Here is a 23,039-nt window from a genome sequence, read left to right as displayed (position 1 = left end):
TAACCTGCTTTATTTTCAATTCAATGATTTATCTTTACGTAGTTATATAGATTTATAATAACTTTATATAAGTAGTTTTCCAGTTGCCCAATTATAATAGGATATTAATTTATCATAGTGTTAAATCTAAAGAAATAATATCAGCCTGTTTTTATTATCGTTTAATCTCTCATGACGTATTCGTTTGTATGTCTGTGTGATTATGAGTAAGGCCACACTAGATGATGACGGTCGGGTTGAGGAAACAAACAAAAAAGTCGTTCTTAGGATGTAATTGTCTTGCATTTTAAGCTCATTTCGCCGGCATATGTTATACTGCATATCTGCATACACCTTGTATCTTTATGCACACATGCAAGCATAATTTTAGAAATTCCCCTAGGCCTTTACACTGAAAAGGAAAACTTAACCATAATTCATAAATGTATATTTCTCCATGTATACGAGAGAAAAAGAATTAGTCTATCGCATACGTGTGAGCGTGATGGTTAGAGTTCGTCTGTGTAACTGTATGTCCTTGCTTCAGGAAATGTAAATCTCTTTGTTTGAACCGTACAGTTGAGAGAGACCGAATCGCCCAACCTTTTTACTACAATGCAGGAAATATGTGAATAGGAATTCGGTGTACCACTTTTGTTTCTACCCACTTTTGCCATGAGAGAAAGCTAGTAGGGGCTTGCTTCGTGGGTAAAATAGGCGAAACTTGTGGCATCTTCCCTTGCAGCTTCCCAGAGGAGATGAAAGTGTACGAAACAGTGGAATTTAAGGAAAATTCACATGAATGTTTTTATATGCGATCGCGAAAGTAATAATTTTCACTAAATGATGAAAAGAAAAACAAAATTTAATGTGTTGCAGCCGATTTATTTTCATTTCTCTGTTCTTTATTCTAAAACCAATTATACTCGTGTATTGAACTTCGCCGGTGTCGGACGTAGCACAGGTGAGTGTCTCCTGTATCCGTCCCACCCCGTACGTTTATGAATGATTACGCCTCCCAATTTGAACAGTTTTTTCGGGGCTACGTTTTAAACTTTAGGGTTATACAAAAGAGTGTAAGTACTCTTCATCGTGCTGAATTAGAATATACAGTCAGTATTTTTCTGCTTGCCTCCAAAAGTGTAAACAATAGTTAAAGCCATTAATTTCTCACAACTCGAATATTTCTTTTGCATCAGTTATATACTTTCTTATACGATTTTTATTTTCTGATACGTAAGCAAGAAAATTTTACCTCCAACATCTTCCCACATGAAATGTAAACGCTTTTCAATAAATGAGCAGTCGTGTACAGAAACTCTGTTAAACCAGTTCCTCAAAAATTCTACCTCTCTGGGTTATAAGCGATCCTACCATAATGAATATTTTAGTGTGATGTCTAAGAGAAGAGACGAATGTGAGTTTTGTGTTAACCTACACTCCTTTCTCAATGCACATTGAGACATAAAGGTAAATAGTGAATATGAATGTGAATTTATGTCTTCATTCGCATTATTATATGGCAAAGGAGATTCTTATATGAATGGAGGGTAAACAAGGTACTCTAGAAAATTTATAAAACAAAGAAAGTAAAAAAGAAAAATAATAAAGAATAAATATTTGAACATACTTAAGGAGATTAAGAAGTCGCTCTTTATGGTAGTACCTATATCCAAACAGAATGAAATATGAACGTGTGGATCATAGGATAAGATATGCAACTGAAGAAAAAATGTTGGTGGATGAATGTTTTTCAAGATTCGTTGAATGCAAGAAATAGAAGAGAGACAGAGCTCTATGATACAAGAATAGCAAAGCTTTTGAAGACGTAATCAGGATTTTTTTTTTCTTAAGAATAGAAAGACACAGAGAAGTGGTGGGATTTAAAGTTAGATACTGCAGTATCGTCGTCATAGTGTGTTCAAATGATTGGTCATGATGTGGAAGAGGGATTATATTCTAAAGGTATGACTGAGTGGATATAATGTTCCATAGTGTATAGATAAATGTAATAGTGGAGACAAATCAAAATATAGTATAGCACTTGCCAACCGATTATATACTACCGCTGGAGAGTTATTGGGTCCTTTGACTGGCCAGACAGTACTACATTGGATCCTTCTCTCTGATTACGGCTCATTCTTCCTTTGTCTACACATACACCGAATTCTGGCCTATTCTTTCCACATTCTCCTCTGCCTGCATACACCTGATGACACTAAGATTACCAAAAATCTGCACTGTAATTGTTCAGTGGCTACTCTCCTCTTGGTAAGGGTAGAAGACTCTTTAGCTATGGTAAGCAGCTCTTCTAGGAGAAGGACACTCCAAAATCAAACCATTGTTCTCTAGTCTTGGGTAGTGCCAAGTCCTCTGTACCATGGTATTTCACTGTTTTGGGTTAGAGTTCTCTTGCTTAGAGGGTACACTCATGCTCATTATTCTATCTTATTTCTCTTCCTTTTGTTATTTATTTAAGTGTTTATCGTTTATATATGAAAGATCTAATTCAATATTGTTACTCTTCTTAAGATATTTTATTTTAATTGTTCCTTACTTGTTTATCTATTTTCTTATTTAATTTTCCTCACTGGGCTATTTTCCCTGTTTGAGCCCTTGGGCTTATAGCATCTTGCTTTTCCAACTAGGGTTGTAACTTAGAAAGTAATAATAATAATAATAGTAGTAGTAGTAGTAGTAGTAGTAGTAGTAGTAGTAGTAGTAGCGTTACTCAGTATACGAGGGAAGGTGTATGGTGGGACTTTCATTGAGAAAGAAAGACAAATAATGACATTGAAACCAGTATGCGTTTTATACGAAAAAGAAACTTTATTGATTAAATATTTGCTATGAAATAATTGCATAAGTAATTTGAAAGCTAATGGAAACAAGACTCTTATAACTTATTGAAAGAGTTAGAAAGTGCTAATAAGAGGAGAAAGTTCGTAGTAAATGGAAGAAAGATGATAAGAGCAAACAAATAGAAGGAATAGTTTAACATGAGAGAAGTTAAGGTGAGAATGCAGGAAGTAATTGTTGAGCTTGATATCTTTAGTGTAAATAGCGTTAATGTGGAATACAAAATGAACACAAAGAAGTTGTAGCTGTTGAGATGAATCAGTTCCTTTAAAGGTTTAAATCTCACTCATGAATGGCAGAGGCAAGGGACATGGACATTGCCCTATCAAACAAGACCATGCCCTAGAGGCCTAGACACTGACCATATATACATATTAACAGCGCCCAAGCTAGGACCAAGAAAGGTTAATCAGTGACTGCTGATGACTCAGCAGATAGACCTATATGCTTCCCCGAACACGCCATTCTTAGCTCACAGAGATGGTGAAGTTGCAGTGACCAAAGAAACTAATGAGTTTGAGCGGGACTCGAACCCGAGTCTGGCGTTCACCAGGCAGGAATGTTACCACATCCTCTATATTTTAAAGGACAGGTGAACCCACGGGACCTACAAAGTCTGTTTGTCATGTTCATTCTTAGGGATTTAGTATATCAAACAGCGTACTCCGTGTTAATTGTGAAATCCACATTATCAAAGCACTTAGAAAACAAAGAAAGTCTTTAGTTTCGTATTGAAAGCCTTAATATCTTCAGTCTTTCGTATGTCTAGCCGGAGCTTGTAGTCTTGGGGTCGCATATTTGAAAGCTCTACAGTAGAACCTACAGTAGACATATCTTAGTTCCAGTAATTTGAAACCATCTGTTACTATTCTCGTGTCGAGACGATTCGTCGTCTGCATGATGTGTAGCAATTCTCTTAGATATTTTGGAAGACCGGTTCTGGCATTTTTAAGATTTTGTGTCAATTATTGTTCCTTTGTCATTTTATGCGTGGAAGTACTATAACTTCGAAGGAAAATACTTTATGGTGAGTGATTTTTTTGGGTGTAAAACAGAATATTCCAATTTACACAAAATCCTGTTTGGGAAATCTTATAAGTTTTTGAAGAAATACATTTTCCAAAAACTTTCTCGAACGAATAAAGTTTGAGAATCGAGGTTCACTGCGTGAGTTGTCTAGAATTCTTCATCTGATGGTACATCCAAGGGTATCAAGTAAAATACTAATAAATCTTAGATTATTCATAAGTAGTTCTTACTAGGACAAAGCAGACGCATATACCTATCAAAAAGAGGGATGGATTTGTTATGACAACAGAAGAGAAAGAAAGGCAACGTTGGAGGGAACACTTCGAGTGAGGTCATGAATAGGAGATATGAAGGGAATAGTTTGATTGATATTCCTGAAGTTGAGGAAGACCTTGATGTTCCCATGAATGAATTCAGTGGGTTTGAAGTCGAAGCTATCATTAAACATCTCGAGACGGAAAGCGCCTTGGGTTTGAAGTCGAAGCTATCATTAAACATCTCAAGAGATGGAAAGCCCCTTGATACGATGAAATAACTGCTGAGAGGAGTTTGGTCGAAAAAGAAGTGACTCCCAGAATACTTATAAGATTATTTTGTAGAATGTGGCGTGAAGAAGCAAAACCTGATGAATGAGAGCTAGGAGTGTTGGTGAAAATGTCAAAAAAGGAGATATGACTGATTACAATAATTACAGAGGCATCACACTTACGTCAGTTGTAATGAAAATACATAGTATGCTCATTCTAAAGAGACTAGAGATAACGATTGATGAAAAGCTGAGAGATGAACAAGAAGGGTTTAGAAAAGATAGAAGAAGTTATGCTGACAAAATGTTAATTTTAAGACGTGATACAACAATGTGTAGAATATAGAAATCCACTGTTGATGACATTTATGGATTATGAAAACGCCTTTGATAGTGTGCACCTCCAATTTTATGGAGAGTCCTCCATTATTATGGAATTCCTCTTGAATATGTAAATTAAGCTATTCCCCATTAATGTTAATTCCTACATTTTCCCAATCTAAACTCTTAAAAACTTCTTCTAGGCACGCTTTGAATAATTTAAGAGAGATGTGCCTCCCTGTCTAACTCCTTTCTCAATCGGAATTCTCTCACTATCTTTGTGTAGTTTTAGGATAGCTGTACTTCCAGTATACATATCTTCTATTGTTCTAATATAAGATTCATCTAGTCCTTGTCTTTGAAGGGATTTCAATACTGCTGAAGTTTTTATAGATTCAAAAGCTTTCTCATAGTCTATAAATAGCATACATAGTGGTTTGCCATAATCGGTTGCTTTTTCCATTCGCGGGTTAATAACATCGATAAGTCAGTTGTTGAATACCCACATCTAAAGCCCGCCTGCTCTCTTGGTTGATTAAAGTCTAGATGTCTTTCTATTCGGCCTTATATGATCTTTGTAAATATTTTATATATCACTTAGAGTAAACTTACTGGGCGGCCATTTGTCTAGGTCTTTTGTGTCTCCCTTTTTGTGAATTAGTATAATGATAAAGTTTTTCCGAGCTGTAGGTACAGTGCATTCTTGCAGACATGATCTGTAAAGTTCAGCCACATTTACTACAATGAAATCTACTCCATCTGTTATTAAATCAATTGTTAGGACATCGTCTCCTGCTGCTTTGCCTGTTTTCCCGCCTTTTAAAACTTCTTTGTTTCTACTAATGTTATTTTTGGTACCGGCTCGGGTGTTTCATTATTTCTAATGGCAAAGTTATTTCTCATATCACTGTTGTATAGAAATCCTCTGCAGTTTTTATCACCCTATCTCTTTTGTAGATATTTCTATTTTCTTCCTTTAAAGCAAATATCTTTTGGCGTCCTGTTCCAAGTCTTCTTTTCATGTTTGATGCTTCTTCCTTTCTTTGCTGTTTCCTCAATTTTGGTCTGATTGTGTTTACGAATGCCTGGGGTTTTTAGTTTGTTTATTGTTTTGTGTAGTTCTGCTAGTTATATTTCATTTCTTTTGGATATACTCTAATTTCCAATCTTTTCTTTATAAATTTTTTCGCGTTTTTTTATACATTTTCCTTGACCTTGTTTAGGAACTATTCTACCTATCTCTTGTGCTGATTCCAATACAAATTTTGTTAAATTACTATTCAATTTTGTTACGTGCTTCCATTTCATCATGTAGCTGGGAGTACCTGTTTTGTATTGCTAAAGTAACTCGTCAGATTTTTCTCTTATTACAGTTTATTTTCTTTCTTAAAGTTAGTTTTCCCCCTAGACCATAACAATTTTGCTTCTTAACATTCTACGGTTGCTTAACTTGAATATACAATAGCCTAATTATCCATATGCTGTACAGACTGTATTCAGTAGCGCTTCAGCTCATTCCAAATTAGTAACCAGTTATTCACGAATTGAATATTCCAGCATTAAATGTAAATTCGAAAGAGGTCTGTGTGAATTCAAGCCGGTTAATGAAGAGTACGTCTGAATATTTGGTTATTATCAGCCACTTCACTAGGTATAGGAAACACTAAAAATATTGGTATTTACGATTTTTAACATTGTATTGATAAAAAAAGCATAAGGTCAAACTCAGACATTGTTATGAGATCCATTGCATGTGCAGTTAGTTTTGGCTTAGCATTCGCATAGCAGCAGATTGATCCCAGCCAGTGAGTTTAAGCTGTTTACTATAAGCATCACAGTTTATCCATACATCTATTGCCTCTTCCCGGATATTCGGGTTTCAAGGCCACTGACTTATTCACGCTTTCCATTTCTTTTAATGTCAAAATGTCTCTTTACTGAAATAAATATCAATATACCAGTAAATTGTCAGGGATTTAAAATTACATTTATTCTGGTTAATCAAATTATAAACAGTTAAAAAACAGTAAACACAGACAGAGCTTAAAGATAGATTTGAAGATATGGCTGCGAGGAATATAAATTAATTTATGCCAGCCACTAGATTTGGCTTGTTCAGGATTAAATTATTTCTGGTGGTTGAGAACAGTATTCCTCTTGTGATCAGTTCTTTCAAAGCACCGTTATGCTGAGATCACACATTCCCGTATCTTGCTCCCGTTTTCTCCCGTCAGAGGATTCAATGATAGTTGGCAACCAAACACGTCAAACTTTAGGGCTTGCGAAGTGTTTATACGCCAGGTCTTTTTGAGTGGCGCACGTACCGTCCGGTATCCGATTGGATGCAAATCACGGTCGGGGCTCATGCCCGTACATGAGCGAATGTACAGATTTGGTGGGTTTGATGGCCTGCTGACGTTAGCATGTAGGTCAGACCTATATAGCTTGTAGACCAGGTTGGGTAAATCTTTAATTGGTAAGTTCGACTGGGTACATCTGTCAACATTTCTGAACGATATTTCAGCGGAAAATATTGGAAACATCGGACCAGGTGGTATTTAAAGGGCCACAAGATAATTGATTTCACTAGTTCAGTGACCAAGCATCTATTTTTGTATATTTTAGGTCTATACTTTTGTCACAACATCATGTATTTTCCCATAACGACTTGGTTTCTCTGTTTGTTCTGTGCTGCTGTATGTATTATCATATTGAGGAGTGAAGGTAAATACATAATGAAACTAATAATATCACCACATGAAATTAAAAATTTCAAACATATTGCACAAAATAGTCAATATTGTATTAGAGGTAATGCTATCTAAAATGCCAGAATAAAATAACATACGTATAAGTAAAATAAGCAAATAGACAATGCTAATAATAGAAACCTATGAAATGAATCTCTCAAGTATATTTCCTGAAATAGTCAATACACAGGCGTTCGTTCAAATTATAACCAAGGTTGGGCCAAACACTGGCTTTTGGTCAAGAGTCGCCTTCTGTGCAGTTAAATGATACTATTCCGTGGGCTTTCCTGCCCTTCAGGGCTGATGATTCTTTTACTCTGGTTAATAATGAACGGATTAGCAAGTCTCTTAAAAAAGAGGGAGCGGTCATCAAAAGATCCTACGAAATTCTATAATTCTTTAACAAAATAATCAGAAAACCTTAAAGTCATTTACAGTAAAGACGGGTTATACTGTAGTTCAACCTTTTCCCTCTACCTTACCAAGGTCCTTAGAAAATATACTCCGAGTATATCTAAAGGACCCTGTACCTTACTATAGGCATTTGGGTCTAAAAGGCAGGTGCGATGAGATTAGGTTCTTTGAGAGAGAGAGAGAGAGAGAGAGAGAGAGAGAGAGAGAGAGAGAGAGAGAGAGAGAGAGAGAGAGAGAGAGAGAGAGAGAGAGAGAGAGTTTTATTTTTTATTCTTTGCCGTACAACATGGTTTTAGAAGATTGTGATTTAATTATATTTAACCATTAAAGTCACGTACAACTGAAAATTATTAAGCCAATATTGTTTACAGTAATCATTATAGCTTGTGGGGTGAGACCACACATTTATTTAAAAGGAAATTAGATTTTTTCTGCTACTATAACAACTAAAAACAGCACATGCTGTATGTTTACTCTGCTGGGTATGACGGGTTGGCTCCAACGTTTGACCGCACAGTGGCATACCTATTCACAAGTCAAATTGGCCGCTAACGGGAACATGCGTACGTTAAATGTAAACACAAACATACGTACGAAAGACTGGCGTTGTAATAGTTCCCGTTAGACGTGCGTTATACTTACAACGAAAAAAAGAAAAACGGGAACAAGATATGTGAATGTGTGATCCTAGCATTAATATCTACCAAATAAGATACGTATGTCCGATAAAATGTATAATTATGTTCACCTCATGCTGTAATTTCATCTAGTCGATTTTTTCTTTTAATACATTCCGTATTGCATATATTACAGAGGTGCTGATAGTATGTACATAACAAACATCTAAGTGCTTCAACATGACATAATGTTAATTATTTATGAAATTTTATGCGAATTCTTATGGCTATCATATAATCACATTTTGATAACTAGGAAATTTTTAAATGTCCCACTATTCACATTCAACATCTGATAATTTTATTAGATATAAGAAACTTTACTATTTTGTAGTTAAGGTACCTTCTCCAACAAGGTGGAATTTCTCCTCTTGGTTCCTATTGCTGATCGTTGCCAGTTTCAGATATTTTTTCTTTAGAAACTTATCAGTAAGATTTGTTATATTTCGATAATTTTCCATCACAGCATCTTATTAAATGGTTTTTTAATGCACAATTGCATTGTATCTGTTTCCTGACTCCGTTAGATTTAAAAAGTCCTTATTTAGCGAATAAAAACACCGAGATGGCAACATTGCGGCCTGCTGTCGCTAGTTCGTTGTCTATTGTGTGGCATTAGTTATGATTCTGACTCCATTGGATGTAGTACCATTATTCTGTTTTCGGTGTATGTATAGACTGTGGGAATTTTAACGCATTGTTTTTGAAAATATAGTAAACTAAGTGATTATAGTGTAGTGAAACTACCATACACTCATTTGGTAAAGTGTATCCACGACTGCTTTTAGTAATTACTTTGAAAACAGGTGTTCCAGACAGCATCTTCGGAAATTTCGCACAACAAAAGCGAAGAAGCTATCTGGTCTGCCTGGTGGTCGTCAGCATTGAACCTGTCGCGGGAGAGAGAGAAAGAGAGAGAGAGAGAGTGAAACTATACGCATTTTTTAACGTTTTATCGAATGATTTTATTGTCTTTTTATTATAGTGGACATAATTATTTTACTAATAATTATTATATCATAAATCATATTTTCTCATTGACGGAAAATCAAAAATAGTGTGTTCGTATACTGGTTAGTGTTAATAGCCATACCCTTGGGGAAGTAGAACTACTCGGTAGGCCTAATCAAGTTTTAATCTACCCTGACTAGGTAAAGACAAGTTTGCACTGGTTCACCCTAGTTGTAAACCAAAGAATAATTTCAAGAGGCATAGGTTCCTATTTCTGTTGTTATCAAGTATTTCGGTTAAGAAACAACAGTGTCCCTACGACAATAATATGTTTATACTACCTTATTCCCTGGTTGACCGGTGTGTCATTGTCAGTGATTGCATGCTGTAGTCGTATGAATAGGCCTATACTATAAACGGTAAGAGTATATTATCATTATGCTTCCAAAAGTACGTAGTGGGCCATATATTTATTTTTCATATTAAAAAACATACTGTAGGTTTTTTTATTTCAAGTAAGTTGGTGAATGTTGTTTATCATTATTAACAGAATTATTTTTTTCTTATACCTTGTCGTAACTGAACAATTATGACTAAGTTTTGCTGGTTTTACCGTTTGCTGTATTTGACCATGCGTTATCCAAAATTCTTTTTTTTTTTATCTAATTGCATTGTTGCATTTTGATACATAACTGACAGCTCATAAATGGAACACAGTATATAGGTACTCTTGTATAGTTCACAGCTTTCACGATTTTACATCTTAATCTTACCAATACATTTCAACAAATACTGTGTATTTACTTACCTTCACAGTTTATTACCTGTTTTTTTTTTAATATTGAAATTATATACATTTTTTTTTTACATATTTTAATATGTTGGTTAACCAGGACACCAGACACCCATTGAGATACTACCACTAGAGTTAGGGGGACCTTTGACTGGCCCGGCAGTACTACATGGGAACCTTTTCTCTGGTTATGGTTCACTTTAACCTTGCCTACACATACACCAAATAGTGTGGCCTATTCATTAGTTTCTCCTCTGTCCTTATAGGCTACACCTGAAAACAATGAGATTACCAAACAATTAATCCTCACCCAAGGGGTTAACTACTGCACTGTAATTATTCTGTGGCTACTTTAATTTTGTTAAGGGTAGAAGAAACACTTTAGCTATGCTAAGGAGCTCTCCTAGGTGGACACACAAACCATTGTTCTCTAGTTTTGAGTAGTGCCATAGCCTCTGTACCATGGTCTTCCACAGTCTTGGGTTAGAGTTCCCCTGCTTGAGGTTACACTCGGGCACACTATTCTATCTAGTTTCTCTTCTTGTTTTGCCAGTTATTTATCAAAATGCAACAAAGCAATATTAGATAAAAGGAATGTAAATTTTTTATAGTTTAAATAATAAATATTTATTTTAATGTTCTTAAAATGCCAGTATTTTATTTTTCCTTATTTCCTTTCCTCACTGGGTATTTTCCCTGTTCGGGCCCCTTGGCTTATATTATCCTGCTTTTCCAGTTAGGGTTGTAGCTTAGCAAGTAATGATAGTAATAAGAAATACAGTTATTTCTCTATATTTTGGTAATGCCATTGTATGCCCCTAGCCAAATACAAAACTTTAGGCCCAATGTTTTTTTTTTTTATTAGAAATAAGATTTACATTATGCATATTAATTTGTAGACTTACTTTTCATGAAAATTTACAACACATTTCGTATCTGACTTAAGTCAACTGAATATTATGCCTTGTTCATAGAGAGTACACTGTACTGTATATGTAATGCAGAATAAATAACCAGGACTTGTGGACTCACTCTGTTGGGTCATTTACCTTTTGATTATTGTTAATATATGTCAGAATATGTATTTTACATTATGTGTTTGAATAGGTTGCCAATGTGGCTCTTTAAGAATTGACATATCCCTATAGCCTACTTCAAAAATTTGTTTGTTATTAATTTGCCTTATATTTATATTGAACTACTGGGTACATAATTATTATTGATAATACACTATAAACAAACTACAAACCTATTTAGAAAGGCATGATAGTGCAATCCAAAGGACATCAATGAAGAAAGTATTTGGTCTGGAAAGAAAAATGGAAAAGGTATGGCAAAGTTATAAAATTAAAATTCAAATAAAGATATCAAAAGCAAAGTAAATAAGATTAAGGTAAATTTTTAGTTTCAGCCAAATTTGGAAAAATGCAATAAAAATATATTTGTTGCATCAGAAATAGTGTGGTATCAATGAATTTAACGTTTATTTTGACTGCAAACCAACCGATTTAGAGATTTACTATGTATACCCTAGTTCATCCCACCAATTATGGGGGACACCCTTTGGGAACCGGGGTTTTGGGTGGGGGAAGGGGGGGGGGGAGGGTGTTGGGGCATTGAATGATATTTGCAATAAATGAATAATTAATGTTCCAGCACCCCTCCCCCATACCCCTAACTAGGCCTACCGGGGGGAGGGGGGTAGGGCCCCCCGCGACCCCCCCTTAAAGCCACAGTAATTTTCAGGGCACCACAGAACCTAACAAACCCACCTAACCTAACCTAGGGGCCCTGTACCCCTACCGGGGGGGGGGCTTCTCCCCCCCTGCGACCCCCCCTTAAGGCCACAGTAATTTTCAGGGCACCACAGAACCTAACAAACCCACCTAACCTGACCTAGGGGCCCTGTACCCCTACCCGGGGGGGGGGGGGGGGGCTTTGCCCCCCCTGCGAACCCCCCTTTAACCAGGGGTAAATTTGAATATATATATTTTGTTAAATCACTTCTTACCTTAAACGGAAGATGACGATGAAGATGTGGAAGGTTGTGGTTGACCCTCTTCTGAATCATCAAGTACTGGAATACGTTCAGATTTGGTACAATACCACACATGTCTATCCTCACGAAAATGTAAAGGCGAATCACATTTACCACACTGGACACTTAAAGGTAATACGGAATGCTCCCTTAGAAAACGATTCACTACTTCAGGAGTTCCATTATAATTCCCATGAAATCGGCCGATCACATCAAAATAGGAATAACGACATATTTCACACAACCGTACCGGAGGATCCATGACAGTTAAATGACGTGTGATGAAAATATAGAAACCGGAACTTTTGAAAACCGAAAACAAACGACAATCACGGGTTTCTCCCATAATGAAATAGGGAAAAAAACAGAATACTATCGTTTACAATGTTATATTGCACGAAAAACAGATCCTTGAAACAAGACTGAGAGACCAATGAATCGTCCAATAATAACCCTTGAAAAGAACCCAGTAGTATTTTGATTGGAGGAGCGACATTAGTGGGAGGAGCAAATGCGCATTCAAGTAAATATTGTCACATTGCGCAATGGGGCGGAGCCAAGTAAGATGAAAACAGACATACAAACGAACAAGAGCTACCTTGCGTGCCCATGGAAAGATAAACACTAAACTTAGAAAAAGTCAAGACCTTCAATTCCTGAAATATTTTTTTTCTCTGTAAGTATGCATTAGCGACAATAATGTATTGAGAAGAAGTGTTTTGTTATCACGTGCTTTACTAGGAAAATATATTAATATAATACATTTCCCAATTTGGTTGAATCTAAAACTTAACCAAGATGAAATTACTGGTAGACTATGAAATTAGGCTTCTGTTATTGTACTCCACAATAAGCATTTTAACCAACTTTTGAAGATAAAACCTTTAACAATTCAATCACGGTATTATTAGGAGGGTAAACATTACTCATTGCATTGTTATTCAAGATATTAATCACTGTAGACTACAACCTTACCTTGATTTTTTTTTTTTTTTTTTTTTTTACAAAATTCTGTAATTCCACTTTTTTTGTATTTATATCCTTGGTAGTACACAAGGAGCATCAACCCCCTCTTTTCCTTTGCTATTTCCTCAGATACTGTGTTCTTACTCCTTCTAGACCAGGTCTTTTGAGTCCCTGAGTAGTCTTCTCAGTGCTGTGGTCCTCCTCCAACTCCTCAGTATTATCATCATGGATGTCCAACCCCTTGAAGTTGCCTAGATGCACAGAATTCTTAGTCATATGCTCTGTCTTAGGCCCAGACTCAGTCTTTGAAGACACTTACAAAGTCTGGCTAATAATTGTTTTCTGATAGGCCTTTACCCAGGTATTGTTTATGAATCAAGACTGTTGATAATGTTGATGTGACTCATTCAAAACCTTGAGTGTTAACCGAATACCAGAGGTGACTTCAAAGTGCCTGTGGAAAAGTACTTTTGTGAATAAATCTCCGCCTGCTCCATTGTTTGGATGAGGTTTGTATTGGAGATGATAAAACATGTCCTCTAACTCCAGATGGTGACAAGGTGGATTTTTCATGATTAGGGCCCTAAGTGGTAATTGTTTATCATGCTAGTGTATTGTCACTCTGGACCAAAACATTGGGGTTTGAGGATTGGTAAGCAAGTACTCCTGGATTCTCACACAGCAACAGTGTTACCCTATCTTTCATAGCCTTATGGCCTGATAAAGCTTTCTCCTCTGAGGTGATGGAGGCCTTGTGACATTTTACTCCAGAAGAGGCAGTTCTCGTTGAAATTGAAAACTTATTGGGGGAAATAAAATCCACAATCTTGTTACATTTGTTGAATTCTTCAACATATATTTTTGGTAGTTTCCTAGTTAAAACTAGCTGCTTTCCCATGCCTTACAATGCTATTAATGCCACTTCTCACTTTAAACATATCAAATCAGCCTCAAAGGCCTTGCTGGAACCTGTACCATCACTCGTTCCTTGTGTGCTTTTGATGTCTGTATGCAGTTGCTTGCCCTCTGAAATGATATCATTATCTAAACTATAACAATTTCTCCTCCTTGATTGTCCTGTTTGTAAATTGTAACAGGATTGTACCCCCTTTTTATTTTTAGTTTTCAGTTTGGTACAAACTGTAATGATCTCATTAATTAATTTCATAGTTGTTTTCACAACTTTTATTTTTTACTAAGTACCATACACTACCAAGGCCCTTTAAAAATGCTGTACTCATTTACTGGGCCTTAATTACTGCTACTAATATTTGTGATTCATTTTGTGACATTGTACAAAAAAATAAAAGTATTTTAAAGCAAAAACAGTTACACCAGTGTTATGGGTATGTGAACTGGGTAAGAGCTACTGGGAAACAGATTTTACAGCAACGTAAATACATATGGCGTACATTCTGCCATTACCTTACACATATCAGCCATACAGGTTCTTTTTGTCATAATTACTTATTTGACCTCTTGAGAATTGTTAGTTTTTAGGGATGGAGATGGTCGAAAATAATGTCCTTACAAATTTATTTGACTTTTGATGTCTTCCATCTCCAAGTTTCTACTATAGTATACAGCAGCTGTTGAAATAATTCTGATCTCATGATTATTCTTAGTTTTTTAGGCTATCCCAATTTTATGTGTGAAGCTATAGCTACCCTAGCATATATCCTATACGGTACATAAATATTAGCTAGAATTAACCCACCATAGCCAGATAAAGATGGTTTTCTCCCAGAGTTTGGGAAGGTGTGGTTGAAAATCTTAGCCTAAGACAGGAGGAAATTAGATTGGTTTATGAAAAATCTCAATGTAGTGTTAGGTTTAGCACCGCCTTTTTTTTTTTTTTTTTTTTTTTTTCTTACGGCAATGATGGTTATGCCAGGAACTAGAATCAAATTCCTGAGAAATAAACAACTACTATTAAAGAGTTGTAAACTAAGTTTAAAAGTGTCCTCCAATGTATCTTAAGTAACCTTATACAGGGTTTTCATAAAAAAAAAAAAAACTTATCACATAGGCAATCGTATATCTGCAAGGAGAATCCAAGACTAAAGATTTATGAAAAGAAAGCCTCTTCACAAGGAAATATTTTTGGCCCTGGATTTTAATACTTCACTTTCCAGCACTCACATTTACAGTATTTTTATTTAAGTTAAACATTGGAGAGTCTTCTATGGATTTATAATTAGAGAGGCTCTGATGCAGCTAGGGACATTCCTTTTTTTTTGGTGTATAAAGTAGAGAACAACATTTCATGATCTGCACTTGATATGAATTTGTTAAACCTCATAATTGCTTTTTCCCCAGTCCTAATTAAAAGGCTAGGCCTATCATTCTTACGCACAGTCATTGGCTGAATTGAAACCTAATAAGGTTCCTTGTGAAGCTTATCACTTTGATGTCCAGATTTTGATGCAACCATCTTTGCTATAAAGTATAAAATAAACACCTAAAACATTCCCATCTGTATTATCACGGTGATTGAACCAACTGTAATCATCAGCAAAATGGTCAAGATTGTTTTCTTTTGTCTCCCAGCTTTGTAAGAAAAAAAAATATCAAGTATAACTTCCATATAACTATAATTGTAATCATCAATAATACAATACAAATGTAACCAAAAATATTATGTTAACAAGGTTAGCTAAAGTTGCAATAATTGCATTAAAAAAAACTACAGTTGGTATTGAAGTTAATTAAACAAATAATGAAAGAGAAATGTTGAAGCTTTTTGATTATCAGATCTCTTGACTGATTTTTAATGATAAAACGTTGATAGCCCATACAGTACATGAATTTGATTGACCTTTGTTTAACCTTCTGGAAACAAAGAACTCATTAGCCTATTTAGTTTTATCACACTGATGTGTTGTAGAACAAAACAAATAATAATAAAAATCATAAAGCTAATTTGTAATGTAATTCTCTCTCTCTCTCTCTCTCTCTCTCTCTCTCTCTCTCTCTCTCTCTCTCTCTCTCTCTCTCTCTCTCTGTGTGTGTGTGAATACTGAACTGTATAGTTTCTCAAGCAAATCATATTGAGAAATTTTGACCATCACGTTTTCTTCTAAATATTAGAATCATGAAAATACTACAAGTAATTGATTAAAACTAAAATTTATCATTGAAGACTAAAGGTTTGGGTCAACCATATGAGAATCTTGTACTTTTAACTTAGTGTACTGGTTAAGGTACCTAATGGTGATAGTTATACTATAATAATAATAATACTAATGATACCACCTTGTTTTTATGTATGCAAGATAAGAATCTTTGGTGATTCTCAATTTAGTAACAAGTTGCCACGCTGACCCTGAACATGAGGAGGGTTAGTATGCAGTAAATGGACATGATGTCAGAGTGGGAGGTGCTTGGAATTCAGGTGTTCAAAATATCCAACCGTTGTCCTGGAATGCAAGGAGTTCTGGAGGTGGTTAGTAATAAGCATCCTTTTATTGATATAAAATAATTTATCAATAATAGCTCTATTGTTTGTGTGTTTTTTTTTTTTTTTTTAGTATAATAGTACATTACCATATACTGTACTGGGAAGTAAAATGTGTACAGTATACTGTATATTGATTGATGATGATATTTTTTATGGCTATTACAAGTGTAAATGGCCTTAGTTGCTGTGATATTTACATTAATAATCTCGATGTGATTCACTTGATTTACATATTTGTTTTTATCTTGTTAATGATGTGTAATGTGATTATCATTGTTTTTATACATGATATGCATAAAGATTATTTGGGTCATATTTAGGCCTTAGCTGTCTACTAGGGAAGGATGGGGGAAGGATTCAAGCATCAGGTGATTTTGTGTGATTGAGAATAGGTTCTTCTCAAAAAAGCATTGCTCTTCTTAGTGGCCAGTTGTTATCAATATTGTGGAACTTTCTTCGAAATGATATCTAGATAATCAAGAAATCCTCAAAACTTAAATCCTGGAAATGTAAGAAACACTTGGGAGGCTTATTTCTGGCTTTTTGGTATTTTGGAATCTTTCAGTTGGGTTTTATTTATGGTTGTGAGTGTAGTTTTATGTTTTATTAATATTTTAGATTTTGTTTTGGTGATTTTTAGGTAATCTTTTATGCAATTTCGTTGCCCTATTTGGGCCAGTGATCATTCTGAAGCATTGAGGCTGGGCCCCCCCCCCATTTTTGCTTAATTCTTTTAGAAAGTCCTAAAGGTTTTATTAAATTTTCCATAGAATATACTGTACTATGAACCATTTTAAAGTGACTATAATCTTTGCTCTTAGCTTATTGGTCACTCCAGTATTGTTCATATGGTCTCTCTAGCTACCTTTATGGTTGTAAATTCTTGCTCTGCCTCTTAAAAAATCATAGGTGCTTTTGTCAGTTCCACTGCACAAGAAATCACCACTCGGCTCAGTTCTAGGCAGGTAGCTAGGAGACTTGCTGTCATTTAAGTACAGTATATATATTATTGTCCGTTTGTAATGAATACCAACTGAAGACACTTAGGCTATTATTTGTGGTGTTAGAACTAGCCTAACTGTAATAAAAACTTCATTAAAGTCATCCCCTTCTGAGCTGCCATGATTTATTTGACTTGCACTTCAGAATCCTTTTTCCTTATTTTTCATAAATTGGGTTGTTACTATAAGGGAATATAGTAGAGGAACTTAAATGAGGGCTATAATAGTAAATCAAAAAATTTATTGCTTAGAATGATTATGGACACCACAACTATGTACTGCATCTAGATAACAGAAATATAATTTACAAGATTGATGGTGGTCCAGCAGTATATTCCAATTGCTTGATGGATATGAGAATTTTATAATACTATGTTGACTATGGTAGCAGACAGAGCAAATAAGATTTCTGAATAGAGAGAGAAGCATTCTATGATATTTTCAGTATTTGCGCATTGAATAATTAACAGGACAGTAAGCTCTAGATAATCTTGATTGGTTGATGAGACTAACTTTGAAAACCATAATTAGAAATCAGTCTCATTACTTGCAAGGAAGGTATAGGATTCAACCTTGTCTGACTTCTCTTTCTGTTTGTTCAAAGGTAAATACCCTTATCTTTAGGTATTGATTAATGCAAAACTCTTTATCACCTGAGGTTGTCTGAACACTTTACCTCAGCTTCTTTTTTCTAAATAAGATTTGAAAGTGGTTAAAGACCAAGATTGTAAAGCCACTTTGTGTTCGAATTAATACATCTTGGGGAATCTTTGATTATGGATAACAGTAAAGTAATATATTCACCATATAGGCTATGGTGGAGGAATGGACCTTTTGTGATTCTCATCCTTTTCCAGGGGCCAGAGAGACTACTGAGTAATGGCTTGGATTCATTACATAGCTACTTCCTCACAGTGCCAAGGAGGATAGGGAAAGTTAATTGTCTCATCCAAAGTATCATTGATAAAATTGCTCAGGTGTCCAGCATTTATTGTCTTAGGTTCTTCTTTGTATTATCCTTATGAGAAGTAGTTTTTGTAACTCTGTACCTAGTGTAAATTTCAAAGGTAAATTTACTTTTGTGGTAAAAATCCTGAAGGTTTTTCTCGTCTGTCTTGGTCAAGACTCTGCTGTACAGTACTATGAATTGAGGTGCATAGAGTTAGAGGAAGTACTTATTTTGATAGGAAAAGTCATCTTGAATGTCAGTGCTGCTGTCCAGGTTGGCCACTAACATGGATCTGTTATAGGTTCAGATGTAGGGCAGTAAGTGGTTTTTCGACCATGTAGATACCCCACTATGGTTTATGTGTTGGGAAAAATTATTCCAATTCCCTCCAATTTACAAAGTTGAATCAGTGGTAAGTAATCATTAACCTTTTGTACCTTTCAGAACAAACTTGGAAACAGACTAAATATTAGACCTTTACCACATTCCAACCATTGACTTAGATCCACTGTAATTGTAGATTTGTAGATATAGCAAGTTCATTTTTTTCCATAATGCAAATTAGCATACAACTGGAATACATCTGGTTTTCAGCTTCGGAAAGAGGATAAATGACAATTATTTTCCACTATTGGTAGTTGATTCAGTTAGTGGCTAGAAGATTTAGCTTTAACTGAAGCCTAAATAACAGTAGGAGGACATAAGAGAAATTAAATTAAAAGGATTGGAGGTTTTTTGTTTCCAAGTTTTATAATTTTTTATGATTTATTCATGAATGAAAGTCTTATAAAACCTTAATTTCATTTTATATGTATAAAGTCATGGGGATTTTAAATAACTAATGGTTAGTATCAGCTCCAAGAGGAAAGTTCAATTACAACTACTGTAAATCTTTATCCGAATTTTGATATTTTTTTTTTTTTTTTTAGTGTATCTGCTAACCAGAAAACTTACTTAATATTAAGACAGTGGAGTACAGTACTGTACTTCACAATGTATTTGTTCCATAACTGGAATACAAACCTACGTTATTTATTAGGGGTATTACTTTCGGCGAAGCTGAAAAGACAAGCCATTAAAATTTTAGCGAGGGTTAATTATCCATTCTGCTAGTTAGCAGGGTAAGGGGCCTAGCTTGCTACCACTCCCATGCACACACCAGTGATTTAGCTCAATTTTTTTTTTGGTTTTTCCTTATCCATACAGAGTTACGAACTTACCTGTCCTGAGTCTGAAGTGAGACCTCCCTATGGAACGTGGTTCGAGTTCTCGGGTCTCTAAAGGGACCTCCCTTTGAACCATTTCGCCAGGCAATAGATCGCCATCTCACTTAGAAGACAATGTTGCTACTAGCTTTGGCTTCGGACAAGCGAGTCTGTGAACTTCATGGTCTTCAATATGACATCACCCATTCGAGGGGATGGCGGAAGGTAACGTTGAGCTTCGTCCCTGAGTTTGTAGCCAAGACTCAGAATCGGGGAGTGGTGTATCCCTGATTCGACTCCTTCCGGATTTCAAGTCTCCGCTCTGTAACTGATGACCCTGATCATCTCTTACTCTGCCTAGTGAGGAGTTTTAGGCTTTATCTCAAGAGAACAGCCGTAGCCCGTCCCTGTGTGCCTGCACTTTTTGTCAGCACAGGGAGGAGCAAGAGGAGGGTCTCTAAAATCACAATTTCTGCTTGGATGCGCAAGGTCATACACCATGCCCTGAAGCTGGACCCTCCTCCTCCACGTCGCCCAAGAGCTCACGATGTTAGGGGCATAGCTACGTCCCTGGCATTTAAGAGAAACTTCTCAGTGACGCAGATTTTACAGGTTGGGGTGTGGAAACGTCAGAATACGTTCACAGCCCTGTGGTGGCTGCACAACAGCTGGTATAATACCCCCAAGCTCCTTGTTGGACAAGTAGCAGAAAGTTAAGGGCATGGTTACCCGGTTTTAATCTATGTGAATGAAAAGGTTTGACTGGCTCTTATTCTTTTCTTCATCCTCCCCTGTCTTGGGGAAAGCAGCATCCTGGGTTCTCTACACAAGCTGACCTCAAACAATTGCAGGTAAACCATGCTTCCTTGTGTACCTGGTATTAAGCTAATACTGTTGCGTCCCCATACCCTGGTGAGTTTGTTTTGGGAAAGTCTTGGTTACAACGGTTTTTCCTACAAAGACTCAGAATAACTTTTACCTGGATAGTCACACTTCTAAATATCTCAATACACAGCTCGTGTAGGCCGCGGACCTTATGTAACAAGGTTAAGCGAGGAGCAGGGACTCCTTATTTTTAGTACAAACCTATTCAAAATAAGGAGCCCCCGGTAGAGCCAAAAAGCCAGACTGGCAGGGACGTCCACTCTCCAAATGGGTGTGTCATCCCTAATAAATAGCGTAGGTTTGTATTTCAGTTACGGAACAAATGACAAATTATAGATAATTTGTATTTTTCCTAATGATACAAACCTTTAGCTATTTATACAAACGTACCCGCCAGCCCTATCCCCTTTGAAGTCCTACCTCCAAGCAAAGTTAGCTAAATCACAGGTGTGGGAGTGGTATCAAGCTACCCCCCTACTCCCTGCTAACTATTGGCTCGTCCTTTCAGCTTCCCCGAAAATAGAACTGTACTCCTAATAAATAGCTAAAAGTTTGTATCGTTAGGAAAAATACAAATTATTTATGAATTTTCAATATTAAACTTACCCGATAATCATGTAGCTGTCAACTCTGTTGCCCGACAGAATTCTACGGAAGGGATACGCCAGCGATCGCTATACAAGAGGGGGTGTACTCACAAGCGCCACCTGTGGCCAGGTACTGCAGTACTTCTTGTTGACACCACTTCAATTTTTCCTCTGTCGTGCTTCCGGCAAGACGTTCATGGATACGCTTATAATTTTGGAGTCTTGTTCACGGCTTTTGGTGAAGTATTGCTCTAAGATTTCAGCTTTCGCTATTCAGGAAGTTTTATTATTAGCTTAGCTAACTTTTGGAATTAATTTGATTAATTATGGTGACGAAGAGATTATGAACTCTCTTTCACCTTTAAATGGCCGACCCTTCCCTTAGACGGAAGTGTTGGTGTCTAAGAGAGTATAGACTCTCTTTCTTAATTTTGCTTAACAAAAGTTATAGATTTATTTTATATCTCTCCGCCTTTTATAGGCCTCTTCGATTAACTTCCTTTTATTATAAACTTATTAAAATTAATTTTTATATTTGTTTATATTCGACCTTTCCTAATAGTAGGCGGTCTTTTCTTGGTACCGAAGTTAATTAACATTGAGCCCGTCATTTCGGTTTTACCTGTTAACATATTATGCTATTTTAATGTTTTTGAAAGAATTTCTTTGATAGTCTCGTACTGTTTTCAAAGTTGAACTAACGTTTTGTTTTGTCTCTGCAGTTGTTGACGTTCAGAACGTTCAACTTGCGCTCTATCGTTACGATAGAGAGAGAAATTTCACGGTGTCACGTTGCAGTAAGAGTAACCGTGTCTAGCGTTTTGTTCATTCTTTCTTAACTTAATGGTTTTAATTCTAATAAAGGAACTTTTCATTTTGGGAAATATTTCAGTTTTTTCCTTTAACAATAATATGTTTTAACGATATATATGATTGGGCTCTTCTCTCATGTTCTAAGTCAAGAGAGAGAGAGAGAGAGAGATAGAGACGGAGGGAGAAAGAGGAGGATAAACGTTTCGTTCAAGCGAGTAACGTTATCGTTTTTGCTCTTCTCCCTAGTCTCTTTAGGGGAAGAAGGGAAACGTTTCTAGAGTTTTTTCTTGTTCTCAAGCTTTATGCGGTGAGAGATTTTAAACGTAGTTTATTTGATCTAGTGTTTAGTCTCTTTCCAGCCACTGAATTATTTATCTTTCATTAGATTTTTCTGTTACATTGTAATTCTGTTTTCGCAATTACTAACTTTTGAGAAAGGATAGAATTGCGTGTTTCAGGTACAAACCACTTAAAGTTTCGAGTTCAGTGAAATAAGTGCAAACAGAAAATCAAAAGTGATAAGTGATTAGCGCAAAGTGTGTCAGTGTTGTGCGTGAGGGTACTTCTGTGCGTGCCAGTCGTCCTCCCAGTCCGGGACCTCTTGCAAGCTCCCAAGCCCAGGGGAGAAGCAATGTCGAAGGGCAAAAGGGTTCGGCAGGCCTTGATCGGCGCACAGAAGTATCCTCGGTGGTTGCGGGCGTGTCTTACAGAGACCGTCACTCCCACCCGCAGACGATTGAGCCCTTATTTTGCTCGTCTGCAGAAGAAATTTCGGGGAGAAAACGCTGGTCTCAGGTCTCAAGACCTCTTAAACGTAAAGTCCAGACCTATGCCAG

The 23,039-nt window shown here is 36.1% G+C and overlaps 2 protein-coding genes across 2 annotated transcripts in view; one reads left to right on the top strand and one right to left on the bottom strand.

Annotated features, from left to right (window-relative positions):
- LOC137629445 (protein phosphatase 1 regulatory subunit 16A-like) overlaps window positions 1–23,039 on the bottom strand; it is a 423,268-nt gene that overhangs the window by 190,992 nt on the left and 209,237 nt on the right. The gene's annotated exons all lie outside the window — the stretch shown is intronic.
- LOC137629443 (protein phosphatase 1 regulatory subunit 16A-like) overlaps window positions 9,173–23,039 on the top strand; it is an 88,535-nt gene continuing 74,668 nt past the window's right edge. Inside the window, exon 1 of the mRNA XM_068360746.1 lies at window positions 9,173–9,222. The gene's annotated coding sequence lies outside the window, so the exon portion shown is untranslated. The remainder of the gene's footprint in view (window positions 9,223–23,039) is intronic.

Source organism: Palaemon carinicauda, chromosome 37 (genome assembly GCF_036898095.1).
Source record: "Palaemon carinicauda isolate YSFRI2023 chromosome 37, ASM3689809v2, whole genome shotgun sequence".
Classification (NCBI taxonomy): Eukaryota; Metazoa; Arthropoda; class Malacostraca; order Decapoda; family Palaemonidae; genus Palaemon; species Palaemon carinicauda.
Note: the sequence above shows the minus strand (reverse complement) of the source record. Positions and strands in the feature narration are given on the sequence as shown.